The sequence below is a fragment of the Lipotes vexillifer genome, unplaced genomic scaffold, assembly GCF_000442215.2.
Source record: "Lipotes vexillifer unplaced genomic scaffold, Lipotes_vexillifer_v1.1 scaffold2315, whole genome shotgun sequence".
NCBI lineage: Eukaryota > Metazoa > Chordata > Mammalia > Artiodactyla > Lipotidae > Lipotes > Lipotes vexillifer.
In genome coordinates, this window is record NW_006792404.1 from 383,538 (window position 1) to 391,006 (window position 7,469).

The window sequence follows — 7,469 nt, forward strand, 5'->3', positions numbered from 1 at the left end:
GAATGGATAAAGAAGATGTGGCACATATATACAATGGAATATTACTCAGCCATAAAAAGAAACAAAATTGAGTTATTTGTAGTGAAGTGGATGGACCTAGAGTCTGTCATACAGAGTGAAGTAAGTCAGAAAGAGAAAAACAAATACCGTATGCTAACACATATATATGGAATCTAAGAAAAGAAAAAAAAAAAGGTCATGAAGATCCTAGGGGTAAGACGGGAATAAAGACACAGACCTACTAGAGCATGGACTTGAGGATATGGGGAGGGGGAAGGGTAAGCTGTGACAAAGTGAGAGAGTGGCATGGACATATATACACTACCAAATGTAAAATAGATAGCTAGTGGGAAGCAGCTGCATAGCACAGGGAGATCAGCTCGGTGCTTTGTGACCACCTAGAGGGGTGGGATAGGGAGGGTGGGAGGGAGGGAGACACAAGAGGGAAGAGATATGGGAACATATGTATATCTGATTCACTTTGTTATAAAGCAGAAACTAACACACCACTGTAAAGCAATCACACTCCAATGAAGATGTTAAAACAGAAAAGAAATGAAGAGTGGGAAAGACTTCTGATGCAATGGAGACTTAATAAAGATTTGATTTGGAATCAATAAAAAAAAATTCATTGAATAGAATTATATTACTACTTAGCAATAAAAAAGAATGAACTAATTATAGATACAACATGGATGAACCTCCAAATCACTAAGCTGGGTGGAAGAAAAACCTCATTCCATTTATGTAAAATTCCAAAAAAATCCAACTAACCCTTGCTGACAGAACTCAGAGCACTGGTTGTCTGGGGGCCAGGGAGAGGATAAGCAAGAGGAATTACAAATAAGCATAAGTAAATGTGGGAGGTATATTCATATGTCAAAACTTACCAAATTGTACACTTTAAATATGTGTAGTTGATTTTTTTCAACTATATCTCAGTAAAGCTTAAAATCATAACTCAAATGGCATATCAGTTTGCTGGATAAGAAAAATTTACTTTGCAAGTCACACAGAGCTTACATATTCAATAAGTAATTAAGCTTTCATAATGTGTTTTAACTTAGAAAAGGTTTCACCATTTTTCCTCCAAATATTTTTCTCTAATGCAATTTTTCTTCCATTCCATGAATCCAATTCCATGTGTGTTCAATAACAATGTTGTCCTACAATAAAGAGGTCAATACTGCTCTTTTTATTTTTTTCACTCTGGGCTTTTGTTTGGTTTATTTCTATTGATTTGCAAGTTCACTGATCTTTTCTCATTGTCCAGTCTGTTGTTATGACCTCATTTCATCTCACTTCTCAAATTTCCATTTGACCCCTTTTTAGTTTCCATTTTTCTACTATGAACCTCTATCTGTTCATCCATTATATCCATCTTTACCTTAAAGCTTTGAAAATATTTATAATATTGTCTTAAATTCTTTTTGACTAGAAGGCTCTAGTTAAATCTTCTTTCGGTTCAAATTATAAAACAATTGTATGTTTCATTTAAATAAGGGAGTAGACTTCCTTATTTAATGTTTTACTTACTTTCAACATACAGCTCAAAGCACAAACACTGTACGCTTTAAACCCAAACCCTTTCCTTCCCCTGTTTATTCAATATTTTGGACACATATTATGACATATGCACTGGACCTAAATTCAAGAGTTCTGTGAGAACCATATAATTGGAAGAAGGAATTCACTGATCTACTGTACTTTTCAAGGGCTTCAGCCTCATATTTGGTTATATGTTACTAACTGATCCACTAAAATAAGATGGCAAAAAACCCAGCTCTATTTTTGGAAACACTATTTTCCTTATTATTTTTTTACAAGTTGTATGCACCTATTGTCTTCTGTTATTAAGAAACAAACAAAATAATGTCTTAGTCCAGATTTGGCTTTAAGTGATGCTTCACTTTATACTTTTTGTTGAGGTATAAATCACAAAAAATAAAATGCATATATCTTAATAGTACAGGTCAATGATTTTGACAATGACTGGGTAACAACCACTGAAATTAATACATAGAACATTTCCATCACTCCCAAAATTTCCCTCATTCCCCCTTTCCGGTTAGTCTGCTTTCCCCTAGAGGTAACTAGTTTCTCATTTCTACTAACATGGTATAGAATTGCCTGTTCTTGGAACTTATATAAAATGAAGTCATATATAAGTACTCTTTTACATCTAAATTCATTCACTCAGATACTATTTTTAAGATTTATCCATGTTGTTTTGTCAATCAAAAGTTCATTCTTTTTAACTGTTAAGTATTCCATTGTATAAATATACTACAATTTCTTTACCCATTTTCGTATTGATGGGCCTCTTGGATTGTTTTCAAACTTTGGCTATTACTTTGTATAAAACCTGCTATGAATATTCTCTTATACACATTTTCACAGACATACGTTTTCATTTCTCTTGGCTTAATACCTAGAAATGGAATTTCTGTGTCATAAATTTACTCACTTTATATATCTTTTCCCACTCCTCAAACTGAACTTATTTGTGTTTTTAGATATTATAAAATATATCCTGTAAACAACATGTAGATAGGTCTTGCTTTTTATCCAGTCTTGTAATTTCCTTCTCTCTAATGGAGCATTTAGTCCACTTACATTTAATGGAATTACGGTTTTGTTCAGATCAGTTTAATTCTACGACCTTGGTATTTGTTTTCTATTTGTCCCATCTGTTATGTGTTCTATTGTTCATTTATTTCTATTGTCTTCTGTGCTTACAGAATAATTTTTATCCAATTTTATCTATTTTATTGATGTTTTTAGCAATACTTCTTTGTGTGCGTCCACTGTTATGTGTTATAATGGTTACCCTATAAATAGTAATACACACACTTAACTTACCACAGTCTCAATTCATAAGATATTAAAGAACAATACAATAACTATACAATGGTATAATTTCACTTAATCCCCACTCAATTCCTTGTATATTAGCCATACGTTTTAATTCAACATATTCTATAAACCCCATACCCATTATTACTGTTTGTGCTTTAAACAGTCAAGAGTCTTTTAAAGAACTTCAGCAATGTCATGAGCCTAAAACGACTAAAAGTAGAGTTCAAGGGCATCAAGACAGCCAGAACCTAAGAGGCCAAGATTATAGAGAGAAGAATTCAAAGAACTGAGCCCAATAGTCTGAGCCTTTTTTCCTCTTGAGGCACTTGCCAGTTTGTAAGTAGTATAGGCTGAGAAGCACAGAAGCGGCGCAGAAAGTAGCTGCTATGAGTTCGAGAAACTATGCAGGATTTTTCTCAGTTTCATGGCTCTGGGAAGATTTTAAAAATGGGATTAAAGAACCACCAAAAGGATGGGGTTCTGATAAAAACCCCAAGTATTCAATTGGACACCAGAAGGTCTACAGTCTATGCTGAGGTTAAGCCAGAAATAGACCAGCCTTACAGACTTGAACCCAGCTGTGAATCAGCTCAGCCCCTTTGAATTAAAGTAATCCATGCCGACTCTAATTGACTGCCAGAAGCTAAAGAAATCCCCTTTAGAGAAAGATAACATTTCAAGAATCCCTGTAATTTTTACACATAATTTTAGTAATTCAATAAAAACTTTACCAGGTATACAAAATAAAAAATAAGGGGGGGGGGGGTGGAGGGGGAAATAGAAACTGATGCACAGGTGATCCAGATACTGGTTTTCAGAAAAAGATTTTAAATGACTGTAAAATGGACGACAAGATAGAGAAATCAACTAGAAAACTAGAATTTATATCAAAAGAATAAAATGGAACTCCTAAAACAAAAAATAATATCAGAAATCAAGGATGCAATGGAGACCACCTCACATCCGACAGAATAGGTAAAATTAAAGCAACGTACTTACAACAGGCCGTGGTGACGGCGGTTCCTGCAGTCGCTGTGAGCTGCGGGTGGCTCCGAGGGCGGCAAGGGCAGCTCTGGGCGCGCGGCTCGCGCTGTTGCAGCCCTTTGGATACTGCCCAGCTACGCAGCGGCCTAGACCTCGGCGTGGCTGAAGGCTCCGTGCAGCGCAAAGGCAGCAGCTTGAGCTTGGAGGCGTTTCCGCCCAGCCGCACATGCGCACCTTCCTGGATGCGCAGACAGCCAACCTCCCAGGCTTCCACACGCAGGGCTCAGAGTTCGAATGCACCGAGATCGCCTTCCCCAGCCAGACACAGACGCGCCTCCCAAGGTGGCAGCCCTAGAGGCCGGGTCCGTGTGGAAGCTGCAGCCGGACAGGTGGACGCGCAGGGTGGGCTGACCCGTGCGTATCCTGCAGAACCAGGCGAGAATGAGAACGTGGGCAAGACCAGCCAGTTGGCCAAGTTGAACCTCAAAGAAGATGAAGACGATACTTGTTACAGGAAGGATGTCTCTTACATGCCTGCAGCTACTGGGGAATACCCGATCCCGACTGCATGGTTTACTGTGATACCTGCAAGAGTGGTTCAGTAGATCACAGAAATGCTTCTGGCAGCCACATTCTAAGTCACCTCTGAGGGCAAAATTCAAAGAGATGACTCTGCACAAGGATGGGCCCCGGGGGAGACGGTTCTGGAGTGTTATGACTATGTCAGCAGCAAGGCCTTCCTCCTTGGCTTCATTCTTACCAAAGCCGCCTGGGTCATGGGGCAACTGTGCAGCCAGCCCTAAGCCACTCAGAGCAGCCTCAAGAAAATCAGCTGAGAGAGTTCACAGTGGAAACCCCGGATCCAGGACCACTACTTCCTGTCCTGGCTGATCACAATCCCTCCTGAGCAGGAACAGCTGTGGGCTCACAGATCACCACGGATTAGATGAGCCAGCTGGAGTAGCTCTGCAAGGAAAATCCTTCCACCACCTTGGAGGACCTGGAGAAGCCAGGGGTGGAGGCAGGGCCCCAGCATATCATCCCCAGGTAGGAGGACTCTTACCAGTACCAGAACATATTTGGCCCTCTGGTCAAGCTGGAGACCGACTACTCTAAGAAACTGAAAGAGTCTCAGAGTCAAGGTAACATCACTGTCAGGTGGCGCCTGGGCCTTAACAAGAAGAGAACTGCCTACTTCACTTTGCCCAAGACTGACTTTGATAATCAGGCTTTAGTAATAATTTGGTTAGGAGACATGCAGCTCATGCAGGGGAGCAAGATTTGTCTGTGGTACAAAGGGGACCTGGTGCCCCTGTGGAAAGGGATTGGCCACGTCATCAAGGCTCCTGATAATTATGGCAATGAGATTGCCATTGAGCTGCAGAGTAGTTGTGGGCGTACCTTGGAGGTAACTCATAACTTCCAGGTGGATTTCATGTGGAAGTCAGCCTCATTAGACAGAATGCAGAGTGTTGAAAACATCTGCTGTGGAGGGGAGAGCTCCATGTTGGGCTACATCTACCATAAACTGCTAGGCGTAGTCAGAAAGTGCCAGCTGCCCAAGTACTTCACAGCACAAGAGTTCCAAGACCTCCACCACTCTCAGGTTGACTTTCCGAGGATGGTGCTGCAGAGACCACTGAGCTGGATCCGGGGACCACTAGGCACAGGAAAGATGTGACCTCAGCCACCATCATCTACCATCTGGCTCAGTGGGCCTGTGCTAGTCTGTGCCCCAACTAACATAGCCAAGGATCAGCTGACCAAGAAGATCCACTGACCAGGCTGAAAGTCATGCAGCTCTGCGCCAGGGTCCTCGGCTCCCCATTGTGCATCCTGGCCCTGCACAAGCAGATCAGGAACACAGGTAGCATGCCAGAGCTCCAGAAGCTGCAGTTGCTGAAGGACAAGACGTGGGAGCTGTCATCTGCAGACCAGAAGCGGTACTTGGCCCTGAAGCAGACTCCTGAGAGGGAACTGCTTGTGAACACAGATGTCATCTGCTGTACATGCGGGTGACCGAAGCTTGCCAAGATGCAGTTTCACAGGGAGTCGGGCCACTGAGCCCTGGAGTGTATGGTCCCTGTGTCCTCAGAGCCAAGCAGCTGATCCTTGTGGATGACCACTGCCAGCTGGGCCTCATGGTGATATGCGAGAAGGCAGCCAAGGCTGGGCTGTCCCAGTCACTCCTTGAGTACCTGGTGGTGCTGGGCACCTTTCCCATCTGCATCATCCGCCTCCAGGTCCAGGATCAGAGGTACCCTGCACTCAGCGCCTTCCTGTCCCACATCTTCTGCAAGGATCCTTGTCAGAACAGCAGCAGGTCATGTGAAGATGCTCTGTGTGACCCAGGGCCAGGAGGAGATCATCAGGTCAGGTACCTCCTACCTAACAGGCCAGAAGCTGCAAACATAGAAAAGATCACCACAAAGCTAATGAAGACAGCTGCCAAGCTGGACCAGATTGCCGTCATAATGTCCGTCATCATGTCCTATGAGGGCCAATGCTCCTACCAGCACAGTACCTGCAGCTCAGTAACTCCCTTCACACCAAGCCCTACCAAGAGGTGGAGAATGGCAGTGTGGATGTATTTCAGGGGCTCAAGAACAATTTTATCATCTTCTGCGTGTGGGCAAGTAAGCACCAAAGCATTGGATTTTTAAACAACCCCAGGCACTTAATGTGGCCCTAACCAAAGCACAACATGGGCAACCCAAGGGCCCTGTCCAAGCAGCTGCTCTGGAACCATCTGCTGAACTACAACCACCTGCTGGGGGCGGGGACACTGAACAATCTGCAGGAGAGCCTCATGCAGTTCAGCAAGCCCAGGGAGCTAGTCATCACCATCAAGCTTGGAGCCCACTTCATGACAACATCCATGTATGACCCCAGAAAGCCATTATCCCAGGATCAGTCTCTGATCAGAGCAGCCAGGGCCAGCCTTTGAACATATGCTTCCAGACCCATGACCAGATCAGCATGATCAGTGCCTACCCCAGCCTCATGACCTCCATGAACAGTCCCCATTGCCTCCAACCTGGTCATGCCACCCATGCTGCCACTGGGTTATTTTGGACAAGCTAACAGGCCATCCACAGGTGGGGAACCCCAAAAGGCAAGACTGGTCATGGGGGATTCTAGAAGAACAGCTTTGGGCCTCCTGGACCAGCCAGAGGAATCTCCTCAACAGCCAGGCCAGCCGGGCATGTGCCCTGAGGACAGGCTGCATCTCCATCAGCCAGCCGTTCCAGGTGAGTCAGGCCCACCTCTCCCAGCCCAAGCTGTCGCAGGACAGTTATCTTGGCAGCATGGCGCTGTCACAAGACTCCATATACTCCATGTACCAGGGGCAGCAAGCATACCAGCCCAGCAGAGTGATGGGGCTACCCCAGTACTAGAAGGTGGCCTCCTCCACTAGCATCTTATTCTGGGTTAAAAAAGTAAAAATAGGGCTTCCCTGGTGGCGCGGTGGTTGAGAGTCCACCTGCCGACGCAGGGGACACGGGTTCGTGCCCCGGTCCGGGAAGATCCCACATGCCGCGGAGCAGCTGGGCCCGTGAGCCATGGCCGCCGGAGCCTGTGCTCCGCAACGGGAGAGGCCACAACAGTGAGAGGCCCGCGTACGT

At 44.4% G+C, this 7,469-nt stretch overlaps 1 pseudogene; it reads left to right on the plus strand.

Annotated features, from left to right (window-relative positions):
- Positions 1-7,241, plus strand: part of LOC103091054 (regulator of nonsense transcripts 1 pseudogene) — a 133,573-nt pseudogene extending 126,332 nt beyond the window's left edge.
- The last annotated feature ends 228 nt before the right edge of the window (positions 7,242-7,469 follow it).